The sequence below is a fragment of the Protopterus annectens genome, chromosome 5.part0 (assembly GCF_019279795.1).
Source record: "Protopterus annectens isolate FY-2018-M chromosome 5.part0, PAN1.0, whole genome shotgun sequence".
NCBI classification, from domain to species: Eukaryota; Metazoa; Chordata; order Ceratodontiformes; family Protopteridae; genus Protopterus; species Protopterus annectens.
This window is the reverse complement of record NC_056735.1, coordinates 1,168,556,596-1,168,574,493: the sequence shown is the minus strand read 5'-3', so window position 1 is coordinate 1,168,574,493 and position 17,898 is coordinate 1,168,556,596. Positions and strand designations below refer to the sequence as shown.

The following is a 17,898-nucleotide window of genomic DNA, read 5'->3' as shown; positions in this document are numbered from 1 at the left end:
TTCAGAAATCCAAATATTACATCTTTATCTTATAATAACAGATTATATAATACTGATGAAGAGATTATTCAACTTTTCACCTCTCTTTACACTGAGTTATATTCAGGTTCTTCTAATTCTGTTAAAGATAATCACTCAAAATTCTTTTTAGACTCTTTGCAGTTCCCTAAACTTAATGATAATCAGCAAAACTACTTTCTACCCCTATATCGGTACAAGAAATCTCGGATTCAATAGATAATCTTAAATTGGGTAAATCTCCGGGACCTGATGGTTTTACTCCAGAATTTTTCAAAACTTTCAAATTGGTAGTTCTTCCCTTTCTATTTAAAGTTTACAATCATATAAGAGTTAATGATATCTCAGATATTCATTGGAACACATCCAAAACCATTCTAATTCTAAGAATAATAAAGATAAATCTGACCCAGTAAATTATAGACCCATTTCTTTAATTAACGTGGATATTAAGATTCTGTCATCTATTCTGGCTAACAGATTGAAACAGATTTTACCCTCAATTATCTCGTCAGATCAATCAGGTTTTATGTCTCAGAGACATGCTTGGGATAATACTCTATCTTTAGAGACTATACTTCATCTCATTAAGAAAAATCCAAACCCTATATATGCTTTGATTATAGATGCATCAAATGCCTTTGACAGAGTATGTTGGAACTTTCTATTTCAAACTATGTTATGTTTTAATATTCCCTTATTCTTTATAATTTTTTAAAAGTTTTATACAAGAATATGTTTACTAGACTATACATTAATGGTCAATTTTCTGCTCGATAAAGATCACTAAAGGAACAAGACAGGGTTGTCCATTGTCCCCTTTTCTTTTCAACATTTATTTAGAACCTTTGCTATTGTTTATTACTCAAAATACTTTTCATAACATCCCTAGAATTCTTAATACTAATATTCATTTCTCTGCTTTTGCGGATGATTTAGTAATCTACTTTCAAACTCCATTATCTGATTACAGAAAAATAATGAATTCTATTGATTATTTTTCTTTGGTTTCCAACTATCTTTTAAATTCTACAAAAACTCATATTTTTCCCTTAAATCATTTAGCACACAAATCTTTTTTGTTTCCAGACGATAATTTTCAGTTTACTTAGAATATAAAATATTTAGGAATCAACTTAGAACACAATAATAAATCTTCCTTTCAAAATAATATTAATAAATTATGGAACTCTATATTGTCTGATATGGACAGATGGAAGCATCTAAACCTTTCATTTCTTTCAAGGGTGGCCATTATTAAAATGAATATTCTGCCTAAATTTCTTTACCAATTCTCATCATCTGATCAGATAATTTCAAAAAATTTTTTTGAGTCTGTAAATAAAGCTTTGGCAAAATTCATATGGTTCCCTAAATCTGTTAGAATTTCCTATTCTAGATTGGCATTTTCGAAGGACAAGGGAGGTTTGGGTTTACCTAATCTTTATCTCTATTATTTGATTGTCTCATCCAATAAACTTCTTACTATCTCTAAATTCAATAACACTTCTTATCCAAATCACTCTTTATGGATAAAATTATGGTATAATTATGTCATTTCTAATAATTTAAATCCTGAAGCTATTCCCTTTATCTCTCTGGATAGTTTATTTATTAAAATATATCTACAGTATTTAAACAAAAGATTAGAGATTTCCAAACCTTACTCAAAATGTGTAAACTAGAAAAGATCTCGCACCATGTTCAGCCAATTCATCTAAACCCAAATATATTATTGGACAATAAACTTTTGAACTTAACAAACTATCCTTTAATTAAAAATCTAAAAGTAGGAGATGTTTTGAAATATCTTGACTTGCCTTTATCTGACTGGCGTAAGTTATTGAAAGTAAACTGGAATTACTCACCAATTCTTACACAACTAAGAGCAATAATTAAAACAAATTTGTATGTCTGGTCCCCATAGACTCACAATTGAAAAACCTTAACACGATTATCAAAATACTTTCATCATCTGATAAAATGCTCTCAAACTCATATAAATTAATTAATTCTTTAATGATGGACCACAACTGTCTTTTATCTAATGTTTGGTTGAATTATAATTCCCAATTGTCAAAATCTCAGAAAGTCCTGGCTATTAGACACACTAAGGAATTTATCCCTTTTAAAAAATTAGCATACACACAATTAATGATTAATAATGATGCCTACTTTACCCCAATCAAATTAAACAAATTTAACCCAAATAAGTCCCCTTCGTGTTCATGCTGTTCTCATCCCCAAGCAGACCTCCTTCATATTCTATGGTATTGTCATTTTTCTCACAGATTGTGGACATCTTTGAAAGTCAGACTGCAGAAAATGGGATATCAAAATCCACGTTGATGTGGGAATTTGCTATTCTACATATTCCATTGATTCATCTTTCAAAAGTTGATATTCATGTTATCATTTTTATTTGCTCATTACTAAAACTTTATATAATACAAAATTGGATTGATCGTTCTAAATTAAAATGGGTTACTTTCCAGAAAATGGCTTTTAAATTTATTGATGCTCAAAGATACTTAGGTGGGAGTCCAAAAAAAAAAGCTATTAGAAAGGTTGTGTTAGAAAAGGTTCTAAACATATTAAATAGTTAATGTTAAAAATTTTTTTTTTATATATTTTTTTTTTTAATTTTTTTTATTTATTTATTTTTTTTTCTCAGGTTGCCTAACTTGTATATAGTGTACATATGGTGTATGTTTTATTTCTAAATAATTTATCAAAATCTCATGAAGGTTGTTATCACTAGATGAATTGTTATATGTTCATTTATGCCTTCTTGTTATGTATAATCTTTTAATTGTCTTGCTATTCATATAATTAATAAAAAAATTTTTGAGAAAAAAAAAAAGAAGTGACAAACGTCATGACACCCATGCAGACGGGAACTGAAAGTTCAACTGCTGAATCCTATACTAAGACACTGTACGAGCACATCCACTCATTCATGATTCGTGCCATCACAAATAGAAACAAGATGCTCTCCTCCAAAAAAAGGAAGCCAATCTGGTGGTCCCCTGCCATAAAAAAACTTTACAACAAAAGGAAGAAACTGTTGCAGAAAAGAGAAAAATCCCTGGATGCAAAAAACTCCCTTACCAGCCTCATTAAGAAACTGAGATCCCTCATAAAATCCTCCAAAGCTAGTTCCAAAAATAAAATTGCCAAAGATTCCAAAGACAACCATAAGGCATTCTATAACTATGTCAAGAATCTAAATGGCAATGCTCAGATCTGATCTGAGCTACAACAGAATGGCATTAAATATACTGATCTCAAGGATATTGCCAATATCCTGGCAGATCAATTCAGTGTCACCTTCACCCCCCTCTCACCCCCTAAACAGCCCATCTCAATACTCGAAGATTGCCAAATTCCGGTAATAACGGCCACACAGGTAAAAAATGCACTCACCAAAGCTAAGAATACAGCATCCATGGGACCAGATGACATCCCTGGCTGTATACTACATGAACTACAAAATGAACTCGCACCTCACCTAAGTGTCATGTTTAATCATAGCCTCACCTAAAGCTTCATGCCCACTGAGTGGCACACAGCTACAGTTATCCCACTTTACAAGGGGGATACACCTTGGATCTCGGGAACTACTGCCCCATCAGTCTGATGAGCCTGATCTGCAAGGCCATGGAACGTATTATCATGGAACTGATAAACAAAGACATTGGCAACCTTCAAACACTGGACCCCACCCAGTTTGGGTTTGTGAAGGGCCGATCTTGTCTCCTGAACCTGACTGATTTCTTTGAATCAGTCTCCAGAGCCGTAGACAAGGGTAAGGCGGTCCACACAGCCTATCTGGACCTTTCTAAGGCCTTTGAAACCATCCCTCACTCTGGAATCATAGATAGACTTACTAAGCTGGGCATTAATCCTTACATCACTCTATGGGTTGCAAACTGGCTTACTAACAGAACACACACTGTAAAATTAGCCGACTCCAAATCCAGCTCCAGACAAGTGACAAATGGAGTACCTCAGGGTTCAGTCCTGGGACCGCTCTTGTTTGGAATCTACTTCTCTGAAGTACAGGCCAACACTAAGGGACTCTGGCTAACAATGTTCGCAGATGACTGCAAACTGGGAGCCATTATTGAATCCCCAAATGATGTGGATACTTTACAAAAGGGCCTTACAGAAACAGATGCTTGGTGCCAGAGCCATGGGCTCAAGCACAATGCCAAGAAATGTATAGTTATCATCCTTTGGGAAAAAACATGTACCCGTGAATTACCACATAGGTGGCAGTACACTAAACAACAAAAGTGTGATAAGAGACTTAGGGACACAGGTAGACAGTGGTCTCACCTTTGATAACCACATCGCCACAACAGTCAGGAAATCCTTCTATGTGGCACACCTCATCACTAAGGGCTTTTCATCCAGAAAAAAGGAGGTCATTGTCCCACTGTACTCATCCCTCATTAGACCCATTATAGAATACAATGCCTCGTTTGGTATGTACCTCTCAAGACATCTGCAACAACTGGAAAGGCCACAGAAATAAATCACTAAAAGAGTAACAGGCCTAAAGCAGATACCATACACTGACTGCCTTAAAAAACTCCAGCTATACTCTGTTGCATGTTGTCTACACAGAGGCAATCTCTGCTTAACACACAAGGCCAAGTTAAACCCAGAGCTATTGGACATGCCACACTTAAAGAAATCCCAATCCCTCAGAGCCACACGTTCCAGGGATCTAAACCTTGTCATCACGATAAACAAAACATGCTAGAGGGATAGGTTCCTGATCAGAGACTCCCCAGACTCTGGAATAAACTGCCCATACATGTCAAACATAGCATCTCTTTGGCCCTCTTCAAAAGGAACATTGACGATCGGATGGGAGAAAGAGAAATTCACCCCGGGGATCACGTCAGTTGCCCTGCTAGACAGGGGTCCAGAGAAGTAAATAGTGTGAGAAGAAATAGCCAGGAAATTGTTATGGCTAGGCTTGTATAGGCCCTAGGGCCAATAGCCTAGTACCAACCTATGAACCTATGAACCTACGAAACATCTTTATTAAATTATCACATATGACACAGGTAATCATACATTTATATAAATGAAAACAAACCATATTGACATAATTTTAGTTGCAAATATTATATATCACAAACCATATTGACATAATTTAGTTGCAAATATTATGTGTCACTTATAATCTATTCAGTCATTGTCAGTCAGACATTACATAGCTGATTCACATCTTGCCTTCATTTAAACCTTGTTTCTCCTCTGCATATATTGTTCCCACAATTCCCATTTTTTCTATGTAATTTGCTCCTACTCTTTTCTAAAGATCCCAATTAGAGTTGTTTTATCTCTGTTACAATATTCACTACTGATTTCCATTTTCTGGTAATTGTTTTTTGGCAGCTAGCATAATTAGACAAAGCAAGGCCTTACTACATCTAGGCAATTCCAATTCTGTATCATAGCTCAAAAAAATAATTTCTTTGTTACACCAAATTGCTCACTCAGTAATGTATCTCTGACAGAGTAGTCTGCCAGGAATCTTTAAAGTCTGCCAACTCATTACAGAGCTTTCAAGATGGCTGACTAAAACATACACCTGCAAATTCTCCTTTGAGACCTTCCAGTAGTTCAAAAGCTACCTTCAAACAAACCTTTTAAATATTTCATTCAGTAGATGTTCACAGACAAGAACTATCAAACAGACATACCCCACAGGGTCAATTCTGAAGCTGCTATTTTTCCTGTTTATTAATGATCTGTCGTGGGGCTTGCCACAACTCAGCTTCTTGCAATAACAGATCCTACTTGTGGTGCACTACCTAGAAATCTACACCAAAAATGCTTGGCAATAATATTCTACTCTACCCTGTATTTTCAATTCATATTCTTATGTTCTTGTATATCCATTTCTTGAAAGAGTGTACCCACTTAGACTCCATATTTCTTTGGTTAAATGTTTGTCATATCCCTTTTTTGAACATTGTTGTACATAGTATGATTTTGTTGTGTTTTTTTCCTTTTTAAATTTTTTTGGCTCTTCCCCCATTGCATATCTGCTGCTGACAATCTGCCGCTCTCTGCTCCCATTAATCCTAACCTTATTGCTCCTTGTATTGTCCTCCAGGGCTGACACTGCCTTGGTCATAGGCAGTTTAGGAAGGGGATATGAAAATGCAGAGCAGAGTCTCCAGCAGTGTCATATTTGCTGTCATGGGGTGGGGGTGGGGTGGGGGAATTGAATGTTCTAACTGTTCAGAACTGCTGACATCACACATGCACATCACTGCACGTAGATAACCAGTGGAAATATCGGGACCCACCTCAGTGAGTCCTGAAATATGAAGAGTGAATAGCGAAAACATGGACTTGGATATACGAAGTATGAGATGGCCATTTCTCAGAATTTTCCATTTTCTCTGATGTATGGTGATACTGGAGTTGGTATACATAAGTTCGGAGGGTGTAGGGGGTTTGCCTGTCTGCAAAAAGAAGTTTAAAGGAGAAGAGTGATGTTAGATAGTCACTCTTCTTCTACAGTTTTTGTCTTTTCTTTTTCAGTGTGTCAGCACTCGGCATTACGAGTGCTGGCATTTCAATAGGGAGCCTTGCACATCATGTCAGTGAGTTCAAGCCCTACCATTTAATGCCAAGTTCTAAATGGCAATCTGACTTACAATCACTCGACACTCCCCCTTTACTAGGAGGAGTGCCTAAGCACAGATTTAAGTCCCTCCCCCCTCCTGGAGTAGGTGAGCTGACAAAATGCCATTCTTTCCCACCCACCTTCCCTGAGTCCTCTAGTGACCAAGCTACTAATCATTCTTGCATTATTTAGGTCTCAGTCAGGGTTCCAGCTTGCTATGCAGCCACAGAAAATATCTTAAAAGTTTTATTTTTCTTTTTCTTTATATATCTTCTCATGTAGTCCAAACACTGATTTTGTTGCACTACTCTATAGTGCCTCTGTCCTGTGTACATCCTGATAAATATTAAGTCTCCAAAACTGCTTCAGGTGAGATTTTATCATGCGTCTTTACAGAGGTTAATTGCTTTCTGTTTCCTACAGGTGACACCCTTTATGCGAATGCAACTACATATATGGAGTGGAATGCAGACGATGACCACATTGGTGAAGAAACAGGATGGGAAAGTAGGCCTCAAAATGAATCCTGACAAATACAAAGTGCTGGAATGACAGCAAAGACATAACAACTGCAGGATCAGTATTAGACATGACATAGAACTTCTCCTACCTGAGCAGTTTCATCTCTCTCATACAGGTAATTGCAAGAAAGAAGTGCTTGTTAGACCTGGAAAAGCAAGTGTAGCATTCAATAGATTATCCAAAATCTGGAGATCAAAAAACATTGCACTGTCCACAAAGATGATGATATACCAAGCACTGGTGCTGTCTACACTCTTATATGGCGCTGAGCTATGGCCAATCATAGCATCAGCCATGAGAAAACTTGAGGCTACTTATCATAAACGGTTAAGATGCATTTTGGGAATGCCATGGAAGGGCAAAGTAAAAAAATAAGAGTGTTAGAGAAAGAACACAACAACGGAAACTTGAAAATATCATTATGGAAAGAAGACTACATTGGTTTGGACATGTTAACTGCATGGACACTAGCAGGAGTCCTATACAATCCCTCAACTGGAAACTAGCTGGATACAACAGAAGATCAGGCAGACCTTGACAAAACTGGAAATGAGTTGTAACAAGAGACCTCTGTCACCTGAATATCACATGGGAGGAAACTAAAGAAGCAGCAGCTGACTGGACACAGCGGAGTCAACTTGTGGCCTGTTGCATCATCGATGCAGAGTGAACCGAAGACCAAATAAGAACTACATATATGCATTCACATGCCTTATTTGCTAATTTGATACTCTGCTTGTATATATTTCTGCCATCTGATATGACAACTTCCACATGTCTTTTCTATTGTTGATGATGTGACTGTTTTACCTCAATTTTTGTACTCCTTCTACAGGTTACAGATTTTCAGATCCATGTTTTCACTGAATTTAAGCTTCCATGTTTCAGACCATTCCTCCAAACTTGGTAAGTCACCATTTCATTCTTTCTGTATCTTGTTGTGTATGAACTCTGTTGTATATCCTTGTGTCACTGTCAGAAGCCATCAATTTTTCTTCCTTTTCTATGTTAAGTTCATAGGTTTATAGATGTATATTGAGCTAATGACCACCATGGCCTTAATAAGTCTAGCTGTGCAATCCAATCCAATTGTGTCCCTATGTATCATGTGCATTTATTAGGAGGGGGTATGTTAGGAAGTTTCTAGAGGTTGTGTGTATGTGTGTGTCTTGGGGGGGTATGTTAGTTTGTGTATTACTCTCTGCCTCTGTCTATCAGAGACGTGGGGGCCAAACCTGGGGTCAATTTCCAATTTTCCATAAATTGGTCAAGGCTATTTTTAAATAAGGTTAAGGATTGACTCTGCTTCACAAGGATGGAGAGCCTGTTCCAGAGCATGAGGATCATCTGAGACATATATCCGTCTTGCCAACATGTCTTATTTATATCACAAGCAAAATTTTAATCCTTGGAGCTTGTGGTTCTAATGCTCTTCATTTTGCAGATGAACAAAAGATCTATTAGACCTGGATCAAAGGATGCCTTATATGCCAGACATAGATCACCTCTCAGTAACCTACAGGAGACAAGAATGTAGAAATAGGGCTTTAAGGCGATCCATATAGGATAATGTGTTTATACCCTGGATTCTGTTGGTAAGGAACCTTTGCAGGTGTTCCAACTGTTGCATATGTCTGGTCAGGTACATGCCAAAGGGGGCATCCTACTCAATGATAGGTCTCATAAGGGCCGACTAAACTGGCACTATCATTTCCTTGAACCTGGATGCCATGCCCTTACTTTTAAGGTGGGCAACATGGAATGATTTGCTTACTACCTTGACCACATGTTGGTCAAAGGCCAGATTATTATTTACATATATTCCCAGATCCCTGACTAATAGGTCAAATCTCAGGGGTGTCTTATTGATGAGTAATTAGCCTGACTGGCAGTTTTCCCCACATACATGATAATGTATTTCTTGGCATTGCGTTTTAGTCCATGACTGAGACACCAGCCATTTGTCTATGTTAGACCCACTTGTAAGATGTTTGTGTCATGGGGTGAATCTGTGATAGCTCAGAATTAGCAGTCGTCTGCAAATTTGGTCAACCAAAGGCCTTTGACATTAGCCTTTACCTCTGAGAAATCGATGCCAAATAGAAGCATTCCCACCATGGATCCCTGAGGTACTCCGCTGGTGACATGTCTTTTAGTGGAGGTGGTATCACCAGTCCTGATTTTCTGGGCCCTGTCTGTCAGCCAGCTGGTAATCCAGTGAATTAAGTAGGGGTTTATTGCCCAGTTCAGTGAGGTTTGTCAACTACACCCGAGTGGGGTATTGTATCAAATGCCTTAGCCAAGTCCTGATTTTAGCCATGACTTTTTTCCTTTTGTTATATACCTTATTAAGGTTAGGATTACACTAGTGTGGTTTGTATTTCAAGTTTGTTTTGCGCTTACTTCTAGTAGGTACAGCTGCCTCTATACAGCCATTTACCTGATTGTACAGAGTCTCTGTGAACTATTCTGCATAGGTTGTTGTGATCTCTGGGTTGGGAGGGGCATTTAATTTTGACAAACTACCACTTAATAGGATGTAGTTTGCTTTGAAATAGTTCCTAACTGTTATAGGGTTTACTGGGGTTACCAAGTTGTTTTTTATTTTGAAGGAAACATCACCAATGAGATGTGACACTTGGGGGGGGGGTCCTTTCCCATATTGGTGAGTACCAGGTCTGGTATGTTTGAACCTGTGGTAGGTGTGCGCATCTGGTCAAGGGTATTTTAGTTAATAAAGTCCAGCAATCATTGTGCCTACAAGTATAAGGCAGTGTATGTTTCCCAGTTTATAGATGGGTAGGTAAGTGTATCCAAAAGGTCTAGGTACAAGCTATAGGATTCTAGGGACATAGAGAGTGACCTATAACTCGCTAGAATACGGTATAGGACTATTCTATGGTGATTTAAATGTAGATAAATTCCAGGGCCTCATCCTGTGTAACCAATGTAGAGTTATGCTTGTAGCTAATGTAGACTGAGATTCCTCCTCCTTTTGTCCCTGTTTGTGCAGCTGACGGTCTAAATGTGTGGAAGGCACTGAAGCCTCACACTGCTGGAGTACTTTCAGTGAAATTATACCATGTCTTGGTAACAGCATTAATGTCTATATTCTCCAGAGTCAGGAGAGCATGTAGGTGTGGAGTTTCTTGTTTAGTTGGCTAACATTGAACAGTAACACCATTATTTTGGGGGGGGGGGGTTATTTTATATGTCTGCAGGTTTGTCAATTTGGCATTGCCTAAAACAGGCTCTGGGGGGGTGGATTAAGTTTTAGCCAATATTTGGTATACTAGGGGGAGACAGGTGCAGACTAGCCTTTCAAAGCAATGTGGTTTATTAACTATGTCCTCACATGCTGACAAATATTGAATGTACCCGAAAATACACCAAAAACTAAGCCAATCATTGAAGTCAATAATCTTTTGTTCATACTGTGACATCATCCTTGTTGAAGGTAGAATGCTGCTCTATACAAGGCATATAGCTGCCTGAGACACATATTCAGAAAGATCAACAGCATCTGTCTTCATATAGTCCAAGGTGGTACATCTTAGGTCATTAATGCCCACATGGACTATAACAGAATCATACTAGTAGTTGTGGTGTAGTGACTTGAGTGCATGTGTAACTTGGCGGATCCTGGCTCCAGATAAGCAACTAAGCATTATCTTCTCCTTGTGGGCATCTGTGTGTCATACAGTGGAGTTACGTATGACAAGGGTTCTGGGTAATGTGTTGGCTTGCCATATCAGCTTAGCTCCTTAGGGCTTCACTGAGTGCAGGCATATGTGTGGTATTTGGTGTTGCTTTTGGTGTGTGCTTTAGAGATATCTGAGGACAGGCATTTTCGTTTATAGGCTTAAGAGATCTTTGAGGTTTGTAACTGTTGCTTTTGAGTGTCTCAGCATAGTTTGGTGTATGTGTGTGGTAGTAACTATGTGTGTTGGATCTAGTGTGTGTGTTCTTGACAACCTTGATTGTATGAGAGATTTTTGCCTCCTGTGAAATTGTGTATGTGCATCTCTTGGATACTGTGTTTCTTTAAAGATTAAATGGCTATCTGTGAGCATGAGACAATTGCTACATTTTGTCAGGATGCTCATATCTACCAAATTGGCTATGGAGACATTTGGGAATTGCATATCCATGTTGTCTGGACCTGCATTTTTGTGGGCTACTATAGAGGGTCTATATTACCTGAACGAAAACCCGACTGAGCGAATCTCAGTTGAGTGACACATAAAGAGCGAAAACCGCTAATATCGCAAGAATTAATGGAGATCACCATAGGGAATTCGTCCCTTTACTTCAATGTAGTGTGATCTCGGAGTTGGTATATTTAAGTAGGGGTGTGTGGGGGCACAGCCCCCCATGTTGGGGGGTGCAGGGGGGCTTGCCCCCCTGCATAAAACAGTTAGTGAGAGTTTACCTGTTTTACTTGTTAAGTTTCACGGGTTCGAAATTAGCAGTTTGCACTCTTTATGTGTCGCTCAACTAAGATTCGCTCAGTCTGCTTTTCGTTCAGGTAATATAGACCCACTATAGATAGTGGACTGGATTATACAGAGGACTCCTTAGTTGGTCTCTGAGGTTTGGCAATGCATTAATAGTAGTGCTGTTTAATGTGCAAACTAGCTGCACTATGCTTGTCTCCACACGTTTTTGTTTAACCACACTAAGTTACAGGTTTCACTTCTAAGGGAATTCTTATTGATAAAATTTAATTTCTGGGTATTTGTGTCTGTATAGGACACTGCTAATTTCCTGATATAATAACACCAAAAAAAGATTGCTTGAGAGTGTAATTCTACAACAAATGTAGAGTTATGCTTGTAGCTAATGTAGACTGAGATTCCTCCTCCTTTTGTCCCTGTTTGTGCAGCTGACGGTCTAAATGTGTGGAAGGCAAATTCAAATATTAGGGAGCTTTACCCTTTTTGGAGCATTGTCTTGTTGCAATTTTTCCAGTTATTTTACAGTTTTTATTATTGCAGCTGCTTTTACTTATTGTAGGTTTTTTCAGATGTCAGTATACTTGATTTTAGATTAAGACTACTGGAATCCCACTAGTTTTAGTTTTATTTGTATCAGTTTTCTATTTTGCCCCTTGACATACCACAAAAAATAATCCAAAAACACTCACCAGTACTCAATGGAATATGAGAATAATGCATGTATGTATTGTGAACACATAAAACCGGTTTTGGCAAACCTGTACTGGAGTGTGTTTTTTGCTTCTGTATGCGTATCGGCATGCAACAAGCTGCTTGGTAGATGCTTGTCTCTGGTTCTTTGCCTTATGCTCCCTGGTAGTATCACCCAGCCTCCACTGGATGTCTTCACTGCAGCAGATCAAGCTACCTGTCTGCCCATAGGATGGGTAAGTTGGCATTGGCTACTTTGTTTCACCCTGTCAGGGTGACTTCTCTGCAATCAAGCGGCTGCTGAGTCATAATGACAGCTTTATCCCTCTCTGCCACGGAGACAGTATTGTGACTTGTTATGGTTTAAGAACCTCTAATGCTATGCTTTGTCATTGATACATGACGTGGCTCATCTTTGTATTTTTATGACAAAATCATAGCTGAAAAGGGCCATAGCAAGCAAATCAATAAATAAACAAACAACTCCAGAAACCTTTAACCTTTGAAATGCAATCCTTCTAAGAGGCATCCGTTAGTCGGGGATATGATGAGTAGTTGCACTATCGTACATGCATGAGTCTGCTAAAAACTGTAACATCTTGCATCAGGTTTGGCAAATCAGCAAAGCAGTGGCTATAGAACAAAAACATTAGATGCATTCCTTCAAAGATGACTTGAATGTGCATCAGGAAATTATCAAGCAAACTGCTGGAATAGTATTGAGATGACCCAAATGATTAAACTGAAGAACATAGCTCTCTGCTGATGGGTACACGCCAAGATTTTGTCTGCTGCATACATTTTGGAAAGTACATACGTGAGAGCAAGAGGCAAATGTTTTTACCATGTATGCTCTGTACATCCATCTGCTTAATACTTCATTGAGTAACACAGTAAGGAATATTGCATCTGTAGTTTTGAGTTTCAGTTCCTTACTGTCTTATTTCCTGCTTATGCTTTGTGTAACACACACCCATTTGCTTAGGGTAGTGACTGCAAGATATTGTGTTACAAACATAATATTTGTACATTGTGTATAACCTCAGCGGTGGACAGAACATTCAGTCCGGACACTTTTTTTGCATTTCCCAAGTGGCTTTTCTTAGTGAACAGGAATGTGATGTTCTGTTCACATATGACAAAGTACACAAGTCATTTGGATTTGCGTAATACTATTAATATTCTAAAATGCTCAAAAAGACAGGCTTTTCTGTAAATATGTGTAAGCACCAAAGTAAGAGTTCTACCATGGACTTTTTTGAAATTTAATACTGCTATTATTGTATAAATACAGAATGAAAGTTTAGAAGAGTAACTTTTTTCTGTTTTTTTTCCAAACAAGTAATGGGAGGATATGGAATAAAAGACCTGAAATGTGGGGAGGATAAGTAACTTTAGTCAGGTGCATGCACATTCTCTTCTAATACACAGGTAGTAAAATGTAATTGCATTGCAGATTGTACTTACTGCTTGCATTGTCATTCATACAGCAAAATAGGGTCACAATTGTATCATATAATGTAATAAACTGATACAAAATCACATCCGTTTGTTTTATTTATATATTCTCCCAACTTTAACCCACCAGTAAAGCAGTACTGCTGTCTCATTCCCTGTCTCCTTGATGTCCCATTTATCACCTAGTTTCCTTTGCCAAAACTCAATTCCTGTACCTTACTAATTGCCTCACCCACTGTTTGAAAACTATCCTAACTCCAGTATCACCTGCCTTCCACCGTTTTGCTGTTATTGCCACCCAGCGACAACCACCTATGCCTGTACAAGCTTGGTTCATTTTGTTCAGTTGTATGGGGCAGTTACATGTGTGACCTTTAGATAGCTGGTTCTTTATGGACTGGCACTTGCTGAAGGGTCCATCAGTTAGTTAATCTTGATTTGAAAATTTGTGTGTAAGGGGTTGATGCAAATAAAGGAGGTGCCATGAGCTAGTGATCCCTGTCTTTGCCTACCAGCCTTATCCAAAAGGATTTAGAAAAGACTTGAACTTCATCACTAAGCCTCATATATAACCATGGCAGCAGATACGTACTGGAATAGATGGCCTGTATTAGCATATCCTAAGAGCTAGTATTTTTGTTCTCATCCTACCTATGTATTCTGCTTCCAGCCTTATTTCAGCACCATGTTTGTCTACAAAAATCTTAATACTGTTATAACAAAACTAGCCTTCATGTCTAATCCCTAATTGTAATTTCACTTTTCACAGAAGATTGCAGTTTCTCTTGCCACTTTAGACAAGGCCACAATACAGACTACGCCATTTTAAAAAGACAGCTATATTACAGGTGGCAGTTTCTGCTGCTCATCTGCGATTTCATTTAACTACTTCTTTGCTACAGTTTGGATTTCCTAACATATATGTCCAATGTCAGAACAGAGCAAACAGCAGCTGGAAAACTGAGGGGGTACAGTAGTGAGCCCTCTTCAGCCTCAGAGTTCGACCTATTTTTGTTAAGGTGATGTTACTGAAGCATCTCTATAGCTCCTTCTTTCCAGGAGGTATAAAAGTTATGAGCAGCCAATTATGAAAAAAATACTAGTACATACAGGGATAAAGTACCTATTAAAGTTGAGAAGCTGCAGCCCCTCCCCCAACATTTTCTCTATCATAACTTCTAGATTAATCCATGGCCACAAGGGGGCCATAGATATTTTGACAGCTGCCACGTCCAGAATCTGTTAAGTTTCTTGGGTTTCTGTATCATGAAAAAAACTACTGGATATAGAATTTTTGGAATTATTGTTTTCTATTATTATTATTATCTCCAGCTTTTGCTCTAAGGAAAATCAAACATTTCATACAGCTATCATTATGCAACTGTATTTTATTCCTTATTTTTTTCAAACATTTTACATTTACCATAGAGTTATTAAATGAGAGCTTGACCCTGGTACTAAATTAATTTGTCATACCAATTAATAGGCAATACGTGATATATGCTGACTGGGTATTAAAGTCAGTACTTAGCACCTGTGAGCTTCCTAACTTTATCTTCAAGTCTGCAACTTCTCAGGGCACTGTATATGTCTATACAGGTTAAGAAAAATATCATCTGCATATAAATTTATAATGGCAGTATTACAATTGTCACTTGTAATTCTGTCCCCCGTATTGTTAAACAATTGTGGCACATTCTGTTCTAACCAGTCTCAAAACCCAAATATTTCAATATAAAATGTATTTGTTGCATTTGTTTACCAGGAAAATCCAAATGAGCATAAAACCCCTTTTCAATGGAGGCCCAGGCAAAAAAGCTTCCAATACAATCATAATACAAGTCATAGAAATAGGAGGTTGCGTGACTGTAGAGGAGACAGAAGTACAAAATGAACAAATTCAGTGCGTTGTATGATACCATACATTTCATTAGCAGACATTACAATACAGTACATTAATTAGGCACATTACTGTATTGTGCATTCACACAGTTGTACATTATTGATGTGTCTACCTATTGTGTGTGTGTGTGAGTGTGTGTGTGTGTGTGTGTGTGTGTGTGTGTGTGTGTGTGTGTGTGTGTGTGTGTGTGTGTGTGTTTTCCTTTTAGATAGTTATGTGTATGTGTGTGTCCGTGTCCATGTGTATTTGCTTTTTTGATGTGTATATGTGTGTGTTTGCCTTTTTCATGTATATGTTTGTGTATGTGCTTCTTTGCGAGTTGTTGTTTTGATTCATGCATGTGCGTATTAGTTTTTCAATGTGTATGTGTGTGGATGTGTGCTTGTATGCCCTTTTTTCATGTCTCGTGTGCATATGGATGTAAGTGTGTGTGTGAATGTGTGTGTGTGTGTGTGTGTGTGTGTGTGTGTGTGTGTGTGTGTGTGTGTGTGTGTGTGTGTGTGTGTGTGTGTGTGAGAGATATCGCAGGAGCATGTGCACACATGTATGCACACATGCGTATGTTTGCCTTTTTTGATACTAAACAGTGATTAAACTATCATCATTCCATGATTAAACTATCATCATTCCTTGAACAAGACTTTTTTCCAGAACTGCTAGCAAGAGAGTGCCATTTATTCATGGAATTAACTTTGTGCTTTACTGACTTTTGTTAATAAAAGAATTACCAGCTTTAGTAGTACTGCATTGCCTGAAGAAGTATCCTATGTAACTAGCTATCATTTGTAGCCATAGTCTGTGAATGTTTTCTGAGCTTCCTTCTCTCTTTTGTAAGACAAGTCATTAGAGAAAACTGAAGATTGCAAAATGCTAACGCTTTGCATAATTTTTGAATTTCTAATTCTTTACTTTGGATTGATGTGGCATTTTTTCACACCAAGAATGTAGTATGATGTGGGTCTGTTGACCTTCATCTAATAATGGCTGATTTGGATCAGTATGTAGTTTTTCGCTCTTAAGGAGCAAATGCTGTCTTATTCATTCATTTTAAATATGTAAATACTTTATATCTTATGTTGTGCGTCCTCTGTAGAAAAAATACAGTTTTGTAGTTGATGTCAGCTAGTGGTGAGAACAGTATCAATTAGCCTCAGTTCGTATTGTTTTCTGATGTTAAGTATTATTTTAAGGTGGCCTTGTGAAAGGTTTTCGCCATCTGCTGGGTTGGAATGCCTATAGCTGGAACACATGTGGGTATATAAAAGGTAAATGTATCCTAGAGCAGCTTTCTGTTAAATACATAATTATACATTTTTGTTACTGTTTTGCACCACACTGTGCATGGTATAGCACATTATAACCTACGACCTGTAGATGTGAACATGAATATTTCAGTTTCTGCCTACAAGTGTTCCAAAGGGAGTTGCTTGGCTAAATTTATCTAAAAGCTGTGGAGTGTCATTACACTAGACAAAACATTACATTTAGATGGTAGAGGGCCTACTGACTTTTAAAAAAGCTACACTCAGAATGTAGTGGTGATACATATTTCCCTTTTGAGACACACAGTTCTGCATACTGAAAGGTGCTTAGAACTGTACAGGGCTCACTAGCTCCCTTTATGGATGTTTTGCAGATTGTTAGGTTATATGTTTTCTATTGTATTTCAAAAAGCTTCTCTCTAAGCTCAGGCATGCTTCAAATGTCAGAAGGAGTTTTAACTGTCAGGTTAGCCTGCTCCTCCATAGTTTTGAGAGCCATCACTGGGAATAAGAAATGGCTCTTTGAATTATAAAAAATATGTTTACTATTACTGTCATTTCTCCAAAACATTTCCCATTTTCTCATGGCACACAACTGTCCTGTTGTCAGGTGAGTACTTACAGAATCAGTTTGTGAGTACCACTATCACCTCCCATTTAACTGTTTTTCTAGTCCTCTAACATGACTCTTTTGTGATTTGTGTTTCCTCATTTGTTCTTAAAGAAGAGTTGTGCACTCTACAATCAGCCTTTATGAAAAGAAGATTAAAAGAAGAAGAGACAGTTACCTGTGGTCTTCTGTTAACCTTCACTGATCATGAGAAAAAAGGTAACATATAGGTGTAAATGAATGGTGTCAAATGTGTTCCATCATCTCTTGTTTAGGAACTCATATGGGCAGCTGGAGAAGTTGATCAGGGTGAGATCAAA

General features: G+C 37.8%; 1 long non-coding RNA gene across 1 annotated transcript in view; it reads left to right on the top strand.

Annotated features, from left to right (window-relative positions):
• The window catches only part of LOC122802067, a 173,373-nt gene that overhangs the window by 103,420 nt on the left and 52,055 nt on the right, over positions 1–17,898 (top strand). Inside the window, exon 2 of the long non-coding RNA XR_006364870.1 lies at positions 7,100–8,104. This is a non-coding gene — a long non-coding RNA (uncharacterized LOC122802067). The remainder of the gene's footprint in view (positions 1–7,099; positions 8,105–17,898) is intronic.